General features: G+C 43.2%; 2 long non-coding RNA genes across 13 annotated transcripts in view; one reads left to right on the top strand and one right to left on the bottom strand.

Moving 5' to 3' along the window:
• The first annotated feature begins 652 nt into the window (after positions 1 to 652).
• On the top strand, positions 653 to 16298 carry LOC116653677. 4 transcript variants are annotated; one of them, XR_004307971.1, is made up of 5 exons: positions 653 to 1664; positions 7605 to 7935; positions 13847 to 13903; positions 15002 to 15255; positions 15344 to 16298. It is a non-coding gene; the product is annotated as an uncharacterized LOC116653677 (long non-coding RNA). The 4 variants fall into 4 exon arrangements; XR_004307972.1 differs by having other exon boundaries at positions 654 to 1664; positions 7605 to 7754; positions 7865 to 7935; positions 15002 to 16298; XR_004307970.1 differs by having other exon boundaries at positions 654 to 1664; positions 15002 to 16298.
• Positions 2940 to 20278, bottom strand: part of LOC107316441 — a 311291-nt gene continuing 293952 nt past the window's right edge. For 5 of the 9 annotated variants that reach the window (XR_001556346.2, XR_001556345.2, XR_004307967.1 and 2 more), the window contains 3 exons: positions 10548 to 10655; positions 9919 to 10122; positions 2940 to 3595 (listed from right to left, as the gene is read on the bottom strand). This is a non-coding gene — a long non-coding RNA (uncharacterized LOC107316441). Of the gene's footprint in view, positions 3596 to 7932; positions 9155 to 9918; positions 10123 to 10547; positions 10656 to 20278 lie in introns of those variants that run through there. The other 4 variants (XR_004307965.1, XR_004307966.1, XR_004307963.1 and 1 more) reach the window with 4 other exon arrangements.

The raw sequence follows: 20278 nt of genomic DNA, 5'->3' as shown, positions 1-20278 counted from the left end.
TTTCTCACTATCATAGCATTAATCGTCACCAAAATTAAGAGTTTTCCTGAATGCCTTTATGGAGCTTTATGTCCTTGAAATAAAAAAGTGTTGAAAAAGGGAAAGGGGGTTATTCAGAAATATGCTGCTCGCTCCAGTTCTGTGAGTGTGGCTATGATCAATAGTTCCATGAGGTTCAACAATCCTTCCATTAAAGCAGCAAAGACTTTAATCAGGTTTTCCATCCAAGCAAAATTATGTTAGTTTTTTCCATATTTTATCCCCTGATTATACTGACAAAATTAATAGAAATATATCAGTAAACCTGCAGTTTTTAACAGTGTTCTTTTTTGTTAATGTAGAAATATTTAGACTTAGTGTTTGGACTGTTTTATTCTGTGATTCCTTGAGAAGCGTTAGTATGTCTACAAGAAAAATGTTGAGTTGGATTAAGAGTTGTTCCTGTAGGTAATACAGAAAAACTGCTTTGAAGGGGAAAATGACTACTTGAAGGTGTTTCTCATGGAGTACTAAGATGATCACCATCTTTATGCTGTTGCAAAAAGCCATAAAATTATTTGATTTTTAAAAAGAGAGCTTAAGCCTGCTAAGGAGTGAATATGGTTTTGTTGTTATGTGCAACACCAGACTGTTTATTTATTTATTCGTTATTTACTTTGCTATACGTTATGTGCACTTAAGAGCCTTTTACAAGATAATCATAACAATTTACATAAATTGACATTTTTTTTCTGCCAATATTAGTAGCTGAATGGAGTGCCTATCTGTACATATTCACAAAGCAATTGTTAACATCCACTGGGAGCATTACAGCATTCACTGTGTAAGTAGAGAGGTCAGAAATGCCAGTGAGCTGAAACGTTGATGGGGGAAAAGAAAGGTTATCTTCACCAAGACTAATGACTGGCATTTTTTGTACGTCAAGCTCTGTGTAATAAAATGGGCATTAAGGAATTTTCCTTATTGTACTATGCCTTGGTTGTCAGAAAACAAAGTGGTTGCATAAAATTCATAACTCCTGTGGGGAAATACTTAAGTACTGTTCTTGACCAGCTCTTCACAGACCTGGTGGCAACTGGAAATCAAAGTGCAACCTTGCCGAGAAACTTGCTTTCATGTTTTCTCAGTGGTATCTACACTGACTGAATGCAACACATTCCAAAGGGCACAGTAAATTAAGGCCTTTATTAACCAGCTTAGGTTCTGGGTCTGAATTAATTAAATCCTTGACAGGTACAAAACTCTTAATAGCTTTCCATTAGAAACAGCTACACAACATTGCTACAGTTGCATGACACAAAATTAAAGCAGAGGAGCACCTGTTAGTGCCCAAGGATCCATTTGAATTTATTCAAGAACATCCTGCATAGATGTGAGGCTGTTGTTATATTGTTTATTTTTATTCTTTTTAGGAAATTTTGTGACCTGATGCATCACCACTCCAGTCGTAGTATTTGCAGCCATTTTAGACACAATGGCAAACAACTCATCACGGCCCAGTTTGTTGAGCTGCTTTCCACTGCTGTAACTTCTTGAAGTAGCTTCCTGCATTTCAAAAGATCAGGGGCTCCTGAGTAGTGAGCTGAAATGATGGACCACCAGCTTTGGAGGAAGATACGTGATGGAGGCAAGGACTTCATGTACAGCCTGGCACCGTTAGGCTGGTAAGTGGTGAAATGCAATGTTCATCTTTCCACAATCACCAGGATGTTGTTTTCCTCAGAATAAAAAAGAAGGGAAAAAAGCTGAAAATGTTCTTAGGAGAGAAGCAGCAGCTACACTGAGCAAACTTGAAGTTGTACAGATGCTTTAAAGCTACAGATTTTCTTAAATCTTTCTTAGGAACGTACTGTGTAGTTTTAATAATGCTTAGAATCTCAGATAGCACTTTGCCACAGAGAAGTTTGTTTATCATTGATAGGATTTAAGACTCCTCTGAAGAGATAATTTATACTTAACTTATCTATGCTTCATTTTTATGCAGAATGATCATTTTATGCAATGATCATTCATTACTTTCAACAGTCCAAACTGGAAGGGCCAGTACAAAATTTACCAGTAAGATAACAGTGTCACAGAAGATTTCTTCTTGATCTAAGCAATTAAACAAGATAAAAAATATCAATTATCTTCAAAGTTCAGGGAATCACTTTCAAGAAGCCTGTTTATTATCATCAGGTGCTTTTCTTAAATTTAGTTCAAGGCTTTTGCTTTTAAAGTGCTTTTCACTTCCATTCCTATATTTGGAATATACTCACCCACATATCTGAACTGCCATTTCTAGAGTAACATCAGATCTTGCAGCAGTGCTACTGCCTTAAAGTTGATCTTTGACGTTAGGTATCAGGAGCAACACTGTGGTGTAGAAATAATGAGCTAAGAGGGCAGCTTTGTTTTCTCAGGCACTGGTGCCGAGTGAGGAATCCTAGTGCCGGATGAGGGCACGCTGCCTTCTGGTGGATGCATCTACCAGGCTTTAGGCTCACCTGCAGTGATGCTGCTGGCTGCAAAGGCATTTGGCGTTAATAGACAATGTGTGTTGTGTGGAAGATGTCAAGTTTTGTGGTGAGAGATGATAGATAAATGTAGAGAGAACAAACAAAAGCATTTTACCAGTGTTTGAGGCAACTGAAATAACTCAAGGTAATACTGTATGTTCAGGCAAGGGAGCCTCCTGGATGAAGCAGTACCCTGTAGCAACACCCATAAAATCATAGAATCTTTTTAGTTGGCAGAGACACTCAAAGGCCATCTAGTGTAGATTCCCTGCAATGAACTGGAACATGCACAGCTATATCAGGGTGCTCAGAGCCTGCTCAAGCCTGACCTTGAAAGTCTCCAGGGACAGGGCATCCACCACATCAATGAACAACCTGTGCCAGTGCCTTGCCACCCTCACTGTAAATTACTTTTTCCTTCTAACTAACCTAAATCTCCACTCTTTTAAATATGAAGCCATTTCCTCTTGTCCTTTCACTACAGACCCTGCTAAAGAGTTAGTCCTCTTCTGTCCTGTAGCTCCCCTTTAGATACTGACAAGCTTCTCGCAGCCTTCCCTTGTTGCAGCCTTCTCTTCTCCAGGCTGTACAACCCCACCTCGCTCAGCGTGTCCTCCTAAGGGAGATGGTGCATCCTTTGGATTATTTTTGTGGCCCACCTCAGGATGCACTCAAAGAGATTTTCAAGGTTTTAAGTTCAACTTGTATGTATACAATTGCGCATTTAGAGGTTTCTATTCTTAATACAAATTATGTATATTAACGTGGACGCACATGATGCTTCTAGAGTCTTAAGCTCTGCGGATAAAATAGTACTTTTTGCCTACCTTTTGAGCACTTGTCCCACTGCCATTACCCACTTCTCGTGTTAAAGCTTCTCTGTTACAAAGTCCACTCGCAATGGTGTGGTTATGGGGGCATGCTTTTCCCAAGAGCTGATGGGCTGCTGTCATTTCAGGCATCTCTTAAATGTTCAGCAGGATGATGAGATGAGCGCCTGCCTGTCTCCATGGTCTGCATAATCTGTATTTCTGTAGGTGGTGCACTATGCAATTCTTTGATGTGCATGAGAAATGGTCTTGAATGATGAGGGAGTGCTGGAAGAAACAGAAATGAGAAGTTCCAGCTGTTTCTACTCCCATTTCGGTTTTAAACACAAATGGACAAGGGAGAGAACAGCAGGGGGAGGGAAAAGAAAGGATTTGGGAATGGCAAATGTTTCTGTGCCTGTAACGTGCAATTTTTCAGCTCCAAAAGAATTTGCTGTAATGCGGAAATGATGTGGATTACCCAGCAGAAAATAAGTGTTGCTGCTGTATTGCTTGTGGCAGGAGTTGGTGGTTCATCATTTGGACACATCAGGTACTTCCTCTGTGGCTGTCATGTAATTTAAAATGACAGTGTTGCAAATGTTGACAAAATGATGGAGTATTGATTGGAGGAAGAAATCTAGCAGAACTGGCAGTGTTCGTCTGAGCAGCATTCTTTTGAAAGCGAGTTGGAAAAGTGCTGTTCTTTTTGCTAATTAATTTGCTGTGCTCTAGCTTTGATTTGCCAGGATGGGAACTAGAAATTGATGAGTACCTTGCAATCTCTCTGTTGCGTTTGTTATTGTATTGGTAGCATTTCCCAATCCCAGCAATTTTGAAGACGTCAGGGTGGGACACAGCTGAACTTGTTACAGAGGCCTAATGCCACTTCTTCAGTAAGTACCTTGTATTGCTGTTGAATACAAGGAGATTGCTTCCAACTACAGTGCCTAAGACCCCCCAAAGAAATGATGTGCCTGTAACCTTTCCAGTATTATTGATACATTGCGGTGTTGGCTGATTTACTTCTTTTTTTCTTATTGATCCTTGGGTTGGTTGTAACACTGCAAAGCAGCTCTCAGTTATTACTGTGAACTATTTGGCAGAAGTAAGCAGATGTAGACAAGATGCTTAAATTGATGGGAGCAACAATATCTTTTTCTTTTACCGGTAGCAAACCCAAGGCTTTTTTTCTAGCAATGCTTTTCACTTGAACAGTGTTAGCTTACTTAATATTATTTGGCATCTGTATTTCTATGTACCGTAGTACTATTTTCTTAAAATTAGATAGTTCCTGAGTAGTTTCCTGGCTTAAATCATACAAACTGGGAAGCCAAACTGGTACGAATAGTCTTTGTGTGAGAGATGGATTGCCCTAAGTAACAAACTGGGACTCTAGGAACATGGTTTGAATGATCAACTTGACATCTTGCTTAATTCATTAATTGGTCTGTGAGATGTACATCCTACCAAGATCAGCAACTGTATTTGTTCTGATTTCAGTGAATTTTAGCTTCCTCTAAGTGTGACCATTGTTATTCTTCTAAGTCTTCTGTAATACAGACAGTGTGTAGTGTATGCTTAAGCATCTGTGAAGCATCAGAAAGTTGGCTGTAGTGGCACGTGAATAATGCTACTGACAATAGGAGAAAACAACCTTTTGAAGGTCAGGTTACCACACATCCAGAAAATATCTGCCAAGAGAATTAATCTGAAATCTGATCAGTCTGGGGAGAATAGATCACAGCAGAAAGCATGCATTAGAACTACTCCTTACAGAACTTCCCAATGGAATTTGATATACTGAAACAGGCTTAAATATTTATATTAGTAGTAGACGTAGTGTGCTGGAAGGAAGCTTGGTGGGATATGTGCAACACAAAACAAATTTGGTGTGCAGTGCAAGAAGCATGGCAGTGTATTTTCCCTGTTCCCCACTATCATCCTCCCAGGGATGGTACCAGTGGAACAATAGAAAAGTGTAGAAGCAGCAGAAAGAGCAATGTGTAAGTCAGCGATTCCAGGCAGACAAAAGCTTCTCCTTTGTGCTGTGGGAAAACTGGATGGCTTTAAATATGAGTCATTATTAACACTGACTGTATGAAGCTCTTTTTGTACGTCTTGGTGGCAGTATTTTATATTACGTAAGCAAAAAGAAATACCAACCATCTCTGTAAGGGGACAGTAAAGCAGAAGAGAAAGGAGTGAATAACTCCTGCAGGTTGCTACCAGCTCCTTAAGAGTCCAAACCTGACCTAAGTTTAAGAAAAAAAGTAATAAAATAATCAAGACTATTTGTCATAAAACTAAGTGTATGTCATGGTGCCAATTATCTTAAAAGAACAAAAGAAAAAAGATCTCTTGAGAAATAGTAAAAGTCATTGTAAAAGTATTAGATTTATTCCAAGGTTTCTCTGGGTCTCGAACGTAGAATTGTTGTCACTGTTTATAGGTCAGGGCAAAGGGGCAAGCAAACCATCAGTGATTTGTCCTTTAGCTGTGCCAGTCCGTGTAATGAAGTCAGTGTCCTGCATAATCTGAGAGAAGGCAAAACCCATCTAAGAAAACATTGTCTGTCTGGTGTTACTGGTATTATCTAGGATATCCAGTTAACAACAAAGGGTACTTCTAAAAAGCAATACAGAGCTTGCACAGGTCTCTTCCCCTGAATAGGAAATGAGTGATAACCCTTAACTCTGGCACATCTGCTGTGTGCCCCCTGAACCAATTTTGGCTTCTACAATCTGAGTTAACATGACTTTGAACCGCTGTAATATCTGTGGGCAGAAAAGGACAAAATCTGCTGCAGTGTTCAGTTTGAAATAATTTTAAGCCAGAATGTTGAACTTAATACACGATACAATTCCTGCTAAATGAGGGGGATGGCTTGGAAGGGAAGGAGGCAAGCAATGTTGCTGAAGAGAAATGCAAAGTGCACTTGTATACACTGCATATTTCTCTTGCTCCTGCTGTTTGCCTATATTTATTACTGCAAAAACAAATCCAGACAGTTTATCCCTATTTTTCTTGTGCATTATTTTTTATTCCAATAAATTTTTATCAATAGCTCTGTTTTGTCTTTCATCCACAGTACTGAAGGACAGAGTTTCAATGAAAAGTCAAAAGTGGTCTAAATCCACAGCAATTGTTAGGATTGGCTGCTGTTTACTTGCCTGACAGTAATGATTGCATTAGCTCCTAGCAGTAGGTCACTGTTATTTTGGTGTCAGCCATGGGTAAGTTGTGACGTGTAAATTCTGTTATACCGATGTTACCTCAAAATCTCCAAATCAAACACAGCTTTATCCCAGTTCCTCTCATTTTGTAGCTGTAGCTGCTATTTTAGTGCCTTACATTGTGGATTGGGATTTCATGTTGCTTGCGTTTATTTTTTGAGAGGGCTTTGGATCTTCTTAGAGGAGGTAACTTGGCCTTTCACGTACTGTATCATGATCTAATGATGTTAAGATCTTGCAGAGCAGTAAGGAAAAAGTCCTTTAGATGAAGCGGTTGTTCAACTCATTTCTGAAATCAATTAACGGGTATGATTGGCTGGCTTCCTGTGGCACAGTGGAAATCCACATCAGATGCATTTTCTATACAGCAAACTATGAAGTCTGAAAGCTTTTATTCAGTTTATAGGCACTAGATGTTATTTTTCTTTTTGATATTGTCGTAAGATTTTTGCCTTAACATACACATCTAGTTGTCTTGAAATGGCAACAGATGCTGACTAGATTTCTTTGCCTTATAACTTACAGCTAGAGTTTAAGAACCTTCTTGACTGGCCATCTAGTTGTGGGAAATATAAACTGTGCTTAATTCAAATATTCCTTTCAATTTTTATATCAATTTCCAGAGGCTCTACCTAAGTGTAAGGCTTTCTTTATGAAAGCGCAGGCAATAAAACTGTTGCTGCTGCCAGCTTGTATGCCTCAGAGCTCAGGGTTTTTGGTTTGTTTTTTTTTGTCCTAACTGTATCAGGTTTTTAATAAAAAATATTAGCTTCCTTCACAAACTTCTATGTCATAGAGAAGAAAAACATCTTTCACTTGAAAGAAGATCTCAGTTATATTTAATGATGAAAACAAATCATTGTAAGAGAAGGCAGAAGGCAACTGGAAGAAAAATCTGGGGAGTGGCAAGCAGTAAAAGCCCCTGGTTTCTCACCATTCTGGAAATGGATGCATGTTTTTAGAGCATGCCTCATATTTGGAAATGATTGTCTTCATTATTATAATTCATACTATTATGGACGTATAGAGTACACAGTGTGATAGTATCTTATTTCTTGCAGTTCGTGTATCATCTCCCCAGAAGTACACCTGTAACCACCTAAGAGCCCAAGCCTGTGAGATGTGAAACCTTTTGGGCGGTGTCTGGTTGGCTCCAGGACCAGAAAAGTCAGCTGTGCAGCTCAGTTTCTCTCTCCTCTTCACAAGCAGAGGTACAGGCATAAAAAGACATGCAAACTGAAAAAAATTGGCATAGGTAAAGCTTCTGCCTTGTGTTTTTCAATTTCCTAGTTGAGTTGCTTTCCTTCTCCTCTATCCTCAGCTGCTCGAAAGGATGCCTGGAACAAAATGGTCTTGAAATGCTTCTCTCTGCTGACACTAGCAAGGTAGGAGGTGAGTTACATGGGACAACTAAAAGGCTCTTCCTCAGTTGAGGAGGAGTCAGTCAAGCAAGAATGAATGGTGGCAGCACATTATTGAGAGCTGCCTTACAGCTGTGCCTACTGAGCAGCCAATACACAGTCTCTCTTCCCTCCTTCAGCCAAAAGTCAGAAATGTTATGTCAGTCCTGTAGCCCAGAACAAGTCAGGAATCTGCAGCTCAGACAGTTTCTGTATGAAATAAATGTTCTGATCGTGTCACAAATGAGGACTGCAAACACTGTAACTTCAGAACTAGAAATGGTCAACTATCAGCATGCCATTCAGCTGCCTAGTGTATTAGTGAGGCTGGAAATAACTATATTGTTATTGATGTTTTCAGAAGGTATTTACTATGTTTAAAATGACACTTGTGTAAGCAGTGTTAGATATTAAATGGTGCTGCCTTAATCGAAATATAATTGCCATGAATAGAGACCAATTGGGAGAAAAAAAAAAAGCATTCCTGTAGGTTTGTTGCCTTTTTTTTTGCTGCAAGCTACAGAGAGCTTAAGTGGAATAAATGACAGGATCATTGCAGAACAAGTCTGCTGCACCTGATGATGAATAGCACAGGTCAATGCCTAAAGGAGCACTGAACATCCAGAGCTGGAAGTCTCAGACACCAGCACATCCCAGGGGACGGGGCAAGGGACAACTCTGCTGGCACTCGCTCTGGTTCGTCAGCATTCAGAGTAACATAGGTGATAAATTCTGCACAGTAGAGGTTATTAATGCCTATGTTCTATCTGCCGCCTCACTGCAAAGGTTATAACACAGTACCTTCTTTTCCACTAGTGTTTTATATTAATGCTAAAGAAAATAATTTTGTTGGGTGTGTTTTCTCTAGAGTTTGGCCAATTCCTACATCAGCTCCCCTTGATCTGGGTCCCAAAAACTCACCAAATGCTGTGTTCTGAAGTTAGGATCCATAGAGAAAGGCATTCTGACTTCATGCCGCCCCTGTGCCTAGACTGCTATGTATAGTGAATCACTTGTTAGAAATCTGAATGTGTCATAGCTGGGCTGTGCTGAGATCTGCTGACTTTAAATGTACTGTAATGGCTTACAGTTTCCACTTACGGTAACTGCTTCTCTTGAGTGTTCTTCAGTCCATCTTAAGGTGTTTGTCAGATGCTAACAGTGCAGTCAAACAGCAAATGCAGTATGCTCTGGAACTCAATCTGTATGTGCTGAGAAATATGTTAAGCTAAACACGGTGTTGTTCACAAACTGCTACTTAGAAAACTAACAGCCAAGAAGGGTGATCACTGGAGTCATTTATGCAGTTTTGGGCACGCTTTTCAGCTTGCTTCTACAGACATCTGTGTCTGTGTGTGTTGTGGCAACCTTAGCAAACCTTTTGTGTGCACGGGAGAACTGCAGTCCTCATCTTGAACTGCATCCCTGAGATGCACCAACATTGCATGTTACTTTTCCAAATGATGCCAGTGAATTTTGTCACAGCCATTTGCTGAATGCTTTTCTAATCCGTGTTAATGAATGGTTTTTGTGAATGCTGATTCAGCGTGTATATTGTGAGAAGTCTAATAATACTTTACTCAAGCTCTGCTCTGCCTCCATGTCCACAGCCAGTAGTTACAAAGGCAGGGACTTTCCCTCCTTGGTGCAACACTTACTGTCAATAGCAATATTTTAGAGGAACAAGCTTTTATGCAAAGGTCAGGGAATTTTGTAAGGATCGTAACTGCTTAAAGGCTTCGTTAACCTTTACAAACTACTTGCTGCCGCATCGCACAACATACGATTAAATGACCATTAACATTCAGAGCGATTAATGAATGTAACAACCTCGAGGTATTACAAACAGTGTTGATGCTTCCCAGTACTGATCTCCCATCGTGAGCCGTATTGCAGAGAACAGACCTGAAGTATGATGCTCTGCCAATGATGATGCGCTTTTTTGTGGTGTGTGTGATCCAAGAAAGGTGTTTACCTGCATTAGTGTCCAGTGGAATGTTAAGGTGAGATGGCACAGCTGCATCACCTTCTTTCTTCAGGCATTCCAGAAACTGTCTTGCTGGTAATAAACATTTAAAGGGACAAGTCCTGTCCCTTTATTTTGAGGAGATACCAGAGATTGGGATTGTGTGATCTCCAGAAAATCTTTTATCTGGGTACTGGGCTCATGGTCCACGTTCTGTTAAAGAGGCACAGAGAAATTAAATGAACATCTTTTCAGGCTACCTGTCCAAACTTGTTTGGCCAAAAGAAATTAAGATTTCTTTGTGCTATTAACCCATATTGGTTATATATATAAGGCTGGTCCAGTCTCAGCCTAGTTTTTTGTGCTTATCTCTAGCATTCATTTGTAGCAAGATGCCAGGAGCTCTTTGTGAAGTCAGAAACTGACGTGAAGTAAAGCAGACAAGTAATGTGCTGAAGTGGGAGAAACCCATGCTGTGTGAACCAGTGACACCAATTCAAACTTGGAGAGAAAAAATAATGATATGCACATAGAAACAAAGGTAAACACAACCAAGTGAAGTTAAAGATAACACATGTATTCATGCTGAACTAAGCAAAACTGTGGTGCTATGAATCTTTGTTAGTCTCCATACTTACATACTGGAGAAGGCCATCTGAAGAGCTCCTCTTTGCTTCCTTTATTCAGATTCTCTGAATATGGAGCTGTAATCACTTGCATAAATCTTTTCCACGGTACGCCTGTGGCTGCAATATCCAAAGTGGAGGTAATCTATGCAGTACCATGTAATTGTACAGAATTACACCTAAATGAGAAACAAGGCTAGATACTACTGACTTAATTGTATTAATACTAATTTTAGATGTGATGGAAGAAATAATTTCAGTGTCAGTTACTGTTGCTGTTGTTGCATTCGTTTTGAGTGGGTTTGGTATTTCGCGTGTTTGGGTGTTTTTTTTCCAGTTTCAAGTTTTAAGTAATGTTTAAAGGTGTACACACAGTTTCGTGTGCCTTCAGATAGAGTTCTACCTTGCAAGCACTGAGCGTTTCATTATTTGCTACTGAATTCTCATGTTGCAGGTGGAGAGCGATGCCCACAGAGGTCACAGGCCAGCTTATAAACTTTTTTCATGATGAGAGGATTTCCATAACAAAGAAGTAACTGAGCTACTCTATTTTTGCTTGTTCTTTTCTATTCCAGCCAATTATAGGTCACTTAGATCAATTTGAATTGGAGGTGTGCCATAAACATTGTTTTAGAAGTCTTTGGTCTCTCATGGAAAAAATATTGTATCTCATCTCATTTTTCTTTTTTTTTTGTTCCAGTCCTTTCTTTACTAAGCAAAAGTGATAGTGTGAGAGGTGATGGAGAGGGCACAGCAGCGTGTCAGGCAAAAGACCCTGAGGCTCAGCCTATGAAACCTGACAGAGATTACAGTGGGCAGAAGGAAGCAGACAGAGGGAGAGGCTGAGAACTAGAAAAGCAAGGTGTTGTAGACTTACTGAATGCCAGAAATTACTTACAGTCATGGACTGTGATACAACTATATGAAAGAAAACACGACAGTGCAACACATGATCAGCATATACAGCACTGTCTTAAAAGGGGGGAAATTAGCATGCTAAAAAGACAGTGGAGTGTACCAAATGGGAAGAGCAAAGGCTCTCAGTGCCAACTCATCAAGAGATGAGTTATTCTCCAGTCCTTTGAGCTGCAAGTCAAATCTTGTACAACTTCCAGTAAATATCATATGCCAGCACTGTAAAGAAGCATGTAAGTGGTACTGAGGTGTTGTCAAATATTTGGATGTGGCATTTAATTTATTTCCTTGGTAACTTGTACCTCATTTTCTACGGTTCATTAAATAGAAAGGTAAGCACGTGCATAATGTCTTGCTGTAATGAGATCTTTGATTATCTCTGCTAATATCAGGCAGATATCAGCATCCACATAATTGTGCTTTTCTGCAGAGCTCATTTCTTTTCACCTTCTGTGGATGTTTCTTTGTTTCTCTCTGAAACTTTATCTTGAGCTTTCTGTTTTGTCATGAGTTTGTGTGCCTATAAGAACACCCTGCCACCTGAACACAGAATTATGTTGATCTGAAATAAGCTCATGCTTATGAAAGCACCAGGAAAGCAGTTTTCTGCCTATTTTGGTGTTTGCAAGTCTGGTTAAAACATTTAGGGGGAATTACCACCTGCCCATCCTCAGGAGCAGGAAAGAAAGGTGAAGCTGTTGCGTAGCAACATCATCTCCAAACAGCCAGGCATTTTCAGATATTAAACAATGTTATAAGAAGGAAAAAAATGGCAGTTTGAACTCAGTTGAATATTTTAAGGTAAAGTTATTGTTGAGTCAACTGTTAGAAAAACTATTTCCCTTCAACTTCTTTGCAGCATAGGAAGGAACCTAACATTTGAATTCTTTGTAGCTCTGAGAGAGACACACACCCTGTGTGTACTTGAGAAAGCTGCAGTGATTTCTCAGTATCCCAGCTTGTTCAGCAGTGAGCTGCACGCAGACTTGTCTTCTGATGAGGTGCTCCATAGATTTCTTCAACATACTTCCAAGCAAAACCATGAGAGGTGTCTGCCTTCCCAACAGCACTTAATAAAGAATCTAACCTTTTAATTAAAAGTGGGAAGCAGCACACTGAGTCAGGTAAAAATCATGCTTGCAGCATAATGGGCGTGATATAATAATGTTCATGTACAGCGTCAATCCCCAGCAGTTGGAGTTCATTGTATGCCCTGGCCCTGTACTGTATCAGTTACTGCTGCTTTCACTGCAGAGACCTGAGCCTGCCTATTTCTAGTGACAATACACTAGAAAAATCAATAGGAAATGTGTTATGTGCTCATTTTCCTGTAATCTAAAGAAATCCAAATAAGTAGAAACCAACAAAATAAACAAAAAAGAGTTAAATGATGTGAATTTAAACTATGCAAAAATAACATTTAAATAGACACGTGTTTCCTTTTTGAGGAGATCTTCTTGGTTTAAATCTGTTAGCCTACCAAGCAAGTAGAAGGAAGACTAAAATTATCTTTTCTGGTTTTAAGGTTGTTGCAAGTTATTGTTCTTGGCCTGCTGAAATCTCTTGTTCTAATCTTAGCTCTGATCTGGCAGTTCTTTTCTCATTACTGTTTATATTGAGCTGGATGAGTACGTACTCCTTCCATGCCAGTCCCATGCAATACACTTTCTTGTGCATTAGCTAAAACAACATAAGAATGATAAAGTACAGACAAGGAAAAGCTTAGAAAAATGAAACCCAGGGTGTGGTCTTATACCAGGTCCTACACCACATTGTGGTGGGCATCCATGCTATGCTGGGTGTGTGACAGTGATTGTGCATTGTTAGTTTTGGAACCTAGTTTGTGTATGTGTGTGGGAATTGGAGATGGCTGTCATGGAAGTAATTTGGAGATTGAAAACCTTGTCAGATAAGTGAAGCTGATGATATCAAGTAGCATAATCACTATCTTACGTGACCTAATATTCAGACGTGGTATCAGTGGTTCCCTAAATCCATTGGATCAGGTTGGAAGCAATGCGATAAGCCAACAGTCATGTTTAGTCCTTTGCATGCAGAATATCTATCTGAAAATCTCAGGAAGAATATAGTGGTGCATGAGTCTGTATATTGCAATGCTCTATATGAAGTTAAATATATTTGTTTTAATGTATGTGTGACCATGGATGAACATGATGCAATAATGTTGATGGACTGTTTTTATATGTTTGCATTTGTATTCTAATCTGCAAACCTTTCATGCTTTCCTCCCTTCTTTCATGAAAGAAAGTGGATGTACTCAAAAATAGTCAACTTTTTATTCTGTCTCTAACAAAAAGGAATAAGAGTAAACTGTAAGCCATGCCTCAGTGCAGCAGTTCAAGTAAATTCTGTTACTTAATGTATTTGTTTAACAGAGCAGTCACTGGGCATGAGGAGGAGAAATCAAACTGGAAAAAAAATAGGGATAAAATGTGAGTATTATCAGGAAACAGTCTGACTTGATGTTTTTATTCATTGCTCCATTCTTAGTTGTCCACAAATTTCATGTGTGTGTGCCATGGTGAGAGATATATTCAGTGTTCACAAATGATAATGCAGTCTCAAAGTAATTAACTGGCAAAGAAGCTACTTAGCGCTATCTGGGGTATTGCAGTTCTACAGCAGCAATATTTTTGATTTCATTTTATGTAATATAATTTATTCGCATTTGCTTCTGCCACTATGTAAAGTCTTAATGGGAGAATGCTCTTGGTGTCCCTTGGGGATACACTGTGCTTGATGATGAGCTCACAGACTACTAAGCTATCAAGTGCTCTTCCAAGATGTCCAGTATTTCCCAGCCTTGAGACAAATTATCAAGACTGCTAACAGATTTCTTTATCAGAAATTCATCTTGTATTTGGTCATGGCTCATAAAGCAAGTAGCTCCAGTACTTGAGAGCCCAAACTGCATAACAAGGTGGCTATGGAGGTGGAAAGTGTTACCCTCTAGACAACCAACTGCTTCGTGTGTGGTTTGGGAATGAGGTATTACTAATGATAAGAACAGAGACTGTGCTTTTAATCTCTTTCATTTCTAATGTATTAGAAATAAGAAAGGGTGAGAAGAAAGAATGGAGTTAAGATTTCAGACACAGAATGTTTGGTGAGAATTCCTCTAAGTGTAGTTTCAGTATTTATAAATACTTAAGTGGTACCACAAACAAATTACAGGAAAAATGTGTCAAAATAGTTCATTGGAAGCCTCTCGTCTCCCTGGAAGAAGGAAAAAAACAAAAATAAAGGAGTGTATAAAAATTAATTTTAAAGTGTTTTTAGCGTGCTATTAAAATATTGCCGTAATCATTATTGATATTTGCAGTCTAGGAGCCATGAGGATTAATCATGCCCCTAATTTCTGAAGCTATGAATAAGCAAAGTAATTTAGTTGAACTTTCATTGACATCTTGCCAGCGTATGTGCTCATTAATGTGATTTGTCTGTTAGGCACATACTTTAGCAGTTAATTTAATACTTAAATGCCAATAAAAATTACCTATATGGTAATCTGTGGAATTCCTTTACTATAGGAGGGAGCACTGTTTATTGAGTGCTGTTGTGCCTCAGGATTGCATCCCCAAATACAAGGTATGTAAATAACACTTTAACTTGAATGATGATAAAAGACAGTCTTGAGAAAAGGCAGAGAAAGAAGTATTTACATCAGTGATGCAGTATGGTTCTACCTCTGAATGACCACAAACTTAACCACATTGTCCAGTATAGTGGAAGATCTGGGTGGACCAAAATGTCCAAACCATTTCCTACTCTACTGCAATGGCGAGTAAGTGAAATGCCTTGCTTTGTATTTTGTTTTATTCCTACGTATCCAATAGATTCATGATGTCTGACAAAATCTTGTTTCTTAACAGCGATGAGAGAGAGATCTTGTTCGTTCATAACTGCCAAGATTGAAAGCATGCTCAAACTGGACTCAGTGAAGTCCTGTGTCATAGAGATCCCTGCCATGGGTAACAGGTGGCGAACTCTGATCAGTGTTACTCTGAAAGGTCAGTGTGGCTAAGTAGCCTGATGTTTGTTATACTTGATGCCAACCTATACCGATTTCTGTCCTGATATATCAAGAGGGAAGAAGCTCACAGATACAAGTATAGTTTGTCTGCTTTTGTCGCTTGAAAGAAAGTGCTCTACACAAGACCCGGTAGGCTTCGGTAAAGTTGAAATATTTGATTTCCAAAGTTAAGATCGTGTTTAAATATGTTAAGGCAACCTCCCCGTAATGTGAGACATAATGATTTACTTTTCAAGTAGGTGTTGTGATTATCAGTTGAATATAATTTTATATTAGCTTCCATAGTTAATCTGGAGTCCCAGTATATTAGGAAAATGTGTGAACATTTATTATAAGTTTGCATATATGGAACAGTAACTTTGGTATGTGTTCAGAGCATGTTATTGCATACGTGAAATAAGTCATAGTTCCATGACAACAGCCGTGCAAGAAGAATAAGAGAACAGAAAAGATGAGGAGAGAGGTAATTAGCTCTTTTTTAATTTGTTGAGGGGGAGCTGTTAGGGATTCATTAGCAGGACAGTAGAGACCAGGTACCTCACACACTGCAGTATTCTGAACAAGCCTACAGTACCAGGACTGTTAGTTAGAGTTAGTGTTGTAACTTAAGAGCATCAGCTGATCCTTGAGCTGGAACGTGGATCAGAAATATCATTTAAATGCAAGTATGCATGCTTCCCCTTGCTTTTATTTGCTTCCTTTTTTCAGTGTTAGTGTTACTAGGTGACAGTCCACAGCTTTGTTAAAAAGATTGCATCAGTAGTGAATATAAATGGTATTTACCAATTATATTTATTAATAATTAATATTATATTAAATAACATGTATTATTGAAAAAGTTCAATAATTAATTATTACGTGTAGTATATATTCTACGTACATAAAATAAAATATATATAATATAGATATATAAAATAAGAATAATACTATTAAAATAATTCCTAATAAAATCACACCGCAACCAACACCCCACCCCACCCACCTATAACGCCGACGCAATCACCATACACTAGTACCACCCCGCTCCACACACCACCCCCCCCAACATCACACCCAACACCCTTCAACCAGCACCCTAAAACACACCGCACCCTACTTGCCATACCCTACTCACCTCAACCTACACCAAGCACCCGACTCCAGACCCTACACCACGCCACACCCTACGCGTCACACACTACACGCCCTGCGCAACGCCCTGCGCCACACCACACCCCTCACCACACCCCCCCTATCACACCACACCCCCTATCACAACCACACCCCCCTAACACACGCCACCCCCTACACACCCCACCCCCCTACACACGCCACCCCCCCTAACACCCGCACCCCCCCTACACACCCACCTCCCCCTACAAACCCTCACCCCCCTACACACCCCACCCCCCCTACAACACCCCACCCCCTACCACACACCACCCCCCCTACACACCCCCACCCCCCCCACACACCATCCAACCACACCCCCTACACACCACACCCCCCCTACACACCACACCCCCCCTACACACCTACCAACCCCTACACACCTCACCAAACCCCCTACACACCTCACCCAAAACCCCTACACACCACACCCTCCCCTGCACCCGCACACCCCGCCCGCGACACCACACACACGCATACACACCACACCCCACCACTACACACCAAGCCGCTCTAGCAAACCACACCGCCTCCTACAAAACCACACCCGCCCTACACACCACACACCCCCCGCACACCACACACCCCCCCTAACACACACACACCCCCCTACACACCACAGGCCTCCCCTACACACCACACCCCCCCTACACACCACACCCCCCTACACCACACCCCCCAACACACCACACCCCACCCACACACCACACCCTACACCACACCACACCCTACACACCACAGTCGCACCCCCCCTATCACACCCCACCCACCCTACACACCACACCCTCCCTAAAGACACACCACACACCCCCCCTACACACCACACTAACCCCTGCACACCAACACCCCCCCTACACACACACCACAGCCATACACACCACCCCCACCCACATCACCCACACCCCCTCTACAAACCACCCCCCCTACACACCACACCCCTACAACACCACACCCCCTACACACCACACCCCCCCGCGCACACCAACCCCCCCCTACACACCGAGCACACCCCCCTACACACCACACCCCCTTAAACACCACACCCCCCTACATCACCACACCCCCCTACAACCACACCCCCCTAATACCACCCCCCTACACACACACCCCACCCACACAACACACCCCACCCTATCAGACCTACACACCCCCCTACACACGGCACGACAACCCCCCCGCCTAACACCACACCCCCTACACACCACACCACACCTCCCCCCTACCACCACACCCCCCTACACACCACATCCCACCCACCCTACACACCCCACCCCACCCTACACACCACACCCCCCCTACACACCACACCCCACCCTACACACCACACCCCTACACACCACACCCCACCCCCACACCAACCACCCTACATCCACAACCCCCCGCTACACACCACACCCCCCCTAAGCACACCACAGTCCCCCCAACACACCACACCCCCCCCAACAACACACACACCCCCCCTACAACCCCACACCACCCCCTACAGCACCACACCGCACCCTACACACCCCACCCACCCTCAAACCACAACCGCCGTTAAATACACCAAAAACCCCCCCCGTATCACACCACACCCCCTACAACCCACACCCCACCTAACCAACCAACCCCCCCTACCACCACACCCCCTTACACATCACACCCCCCTAACAACCACACCTCCCTACACACACACCCCCTAAGCAAACCACACCCACCTAACACACCACACCCCACCTTACACACCACACCCCCTCCACACACACCCTCCCTACACACCACACCCCACCGCCACCCTAACGCACCCACCTCCACCCTACACACACCCAACCCCACCCTAACACCAACATCCCCCCGTACACAGCACACGCCCCCCTACACACCACACCCCCCCTACAAACCACACCCACCTACACAACCACACCCCCCTACACACCACCCCCCCTAACACACCACACCCCCCCTACACACCACACCCCCTACACCCACACCCCTCACACCACACCCACCTCTAACATCACATCACCCCCCGCCTACAGCAACCACACCCTCCCTAACACACCACACCCCCTACAGCACCACACCCCCCTGCGCACCACACCCCCCCTACACACACAACCACACCATACACAAGACCAACCCCACCGACAACACCACACCCCTCTACAAACCGACACCCCCCTACACACCACACCCCCTACACACACACCCCCCCCGCACACCAACCCCCCCTACACACACAACACCACCCTACCACTACCACACCGCCCCTACACACACACCCACGACCCTACACACAAACACCCCCCCCTACACACCACCCCCTTAAACACCCACACCCCCCCTACACACCAACACCCCCCTACAACACACCAAACCCTTCAACACACACCCCCCCTACAAACCACACCCCCCTAAATACCACCGCCCCTACACACACCACCCCCACCTACACAACACACCCCACCCTACAGACCACACCACCCGCCCTACACACGATACACACCCACGCCGTACACACCACACCCCACTTTACAACACCGCACCCCACCCTACAATTGCACCACACCCCCTACATCGAAACCAACAACACCCCCCACACACCACACCACACTACTACACCCACACCAACACCGCCCCCTACACAGACACACGCCACCCTACAGACCACACCCCCTCCCTACGACACCACACCCCCCCTACACACCACACCCACCGGCCACCCTACAGGACCCACCACCCTACACACCACACCCCCTTAAACGCACCACGGTCCCAACACATCCAACCCCCTACACACACACCCACCCCACCCTACACACCACACCCCACCTACATTACCACACCCCCCGCTACGACACCAACCCCAACCCCGAACCCTACCACACCACACACCCCACCCTAACAACCACACCCCCCCCTACACCGCACACACCCCCCACACACCAAACCACACCCCCTATCACACCACACCGGCACCCTAAACCACCACCCTACAGCACCAAAATCCGCCCGCCAAACACCACACCCCCCCTAACACACCACACACCCCCTACAACCCACACCCCCCTAACACCACACCCACCCTACACACCCCACCCACCCTACAAACACCACAACCGCCGTAACACCACACCCCCCTACAAACCACACCCCCCTAACACACCACACCCCCTACAGCGGAGCCGAACCCCGCATACCCACCAAACCCCCCCTACACACCACACCCCCCCTACACACCACACCCACAATACACACCACACCCCCCCTTACACACCACAACCCCTACACACCACACCTCCCTCAACACCGACATCCCTACCCCACCCTACGCACCCCACCCACCCTACACAACCCACCCCAACCCTACCACCACAATCCGCCCTACATCACCACAACCACCCTACACACCCACACCCCACCTCACACCACACCCCCCTACAAACCACCACCCCACCTACACACCACACCCCCCTTACACACCACACCACCCCTACAAACCACACCCCCGGCTACACACCACAAACCCCACCCTACAACACCACACCCCCTATAACACCCCAAACCCCACCCTACACGCACCCACCCAGCCCTACACAACCCACCCCACCCTACAACACCCCAACCGCCCGTACCCACCGACACC

Source organism: Coturnix japonica, chromosome 7 (genome assembly GCF_001577835.2).
Source record: "Coturnix japonica isolate 7356 chromosome 7, Coturnix japonica 2.1, whole genome shotgun sequence".
Taxonomy (NCBI): Eukaryota; Metazoa; Chordata; class Aves; order Galliformes; family Phasianidae; genus Coturnix; species Coturnix japonica.
The sequence above is the reverse complement of the archived record's forward strand: the minus strand, read 5'-3'. Positions and strand labels throughout refer to the sequence as shown.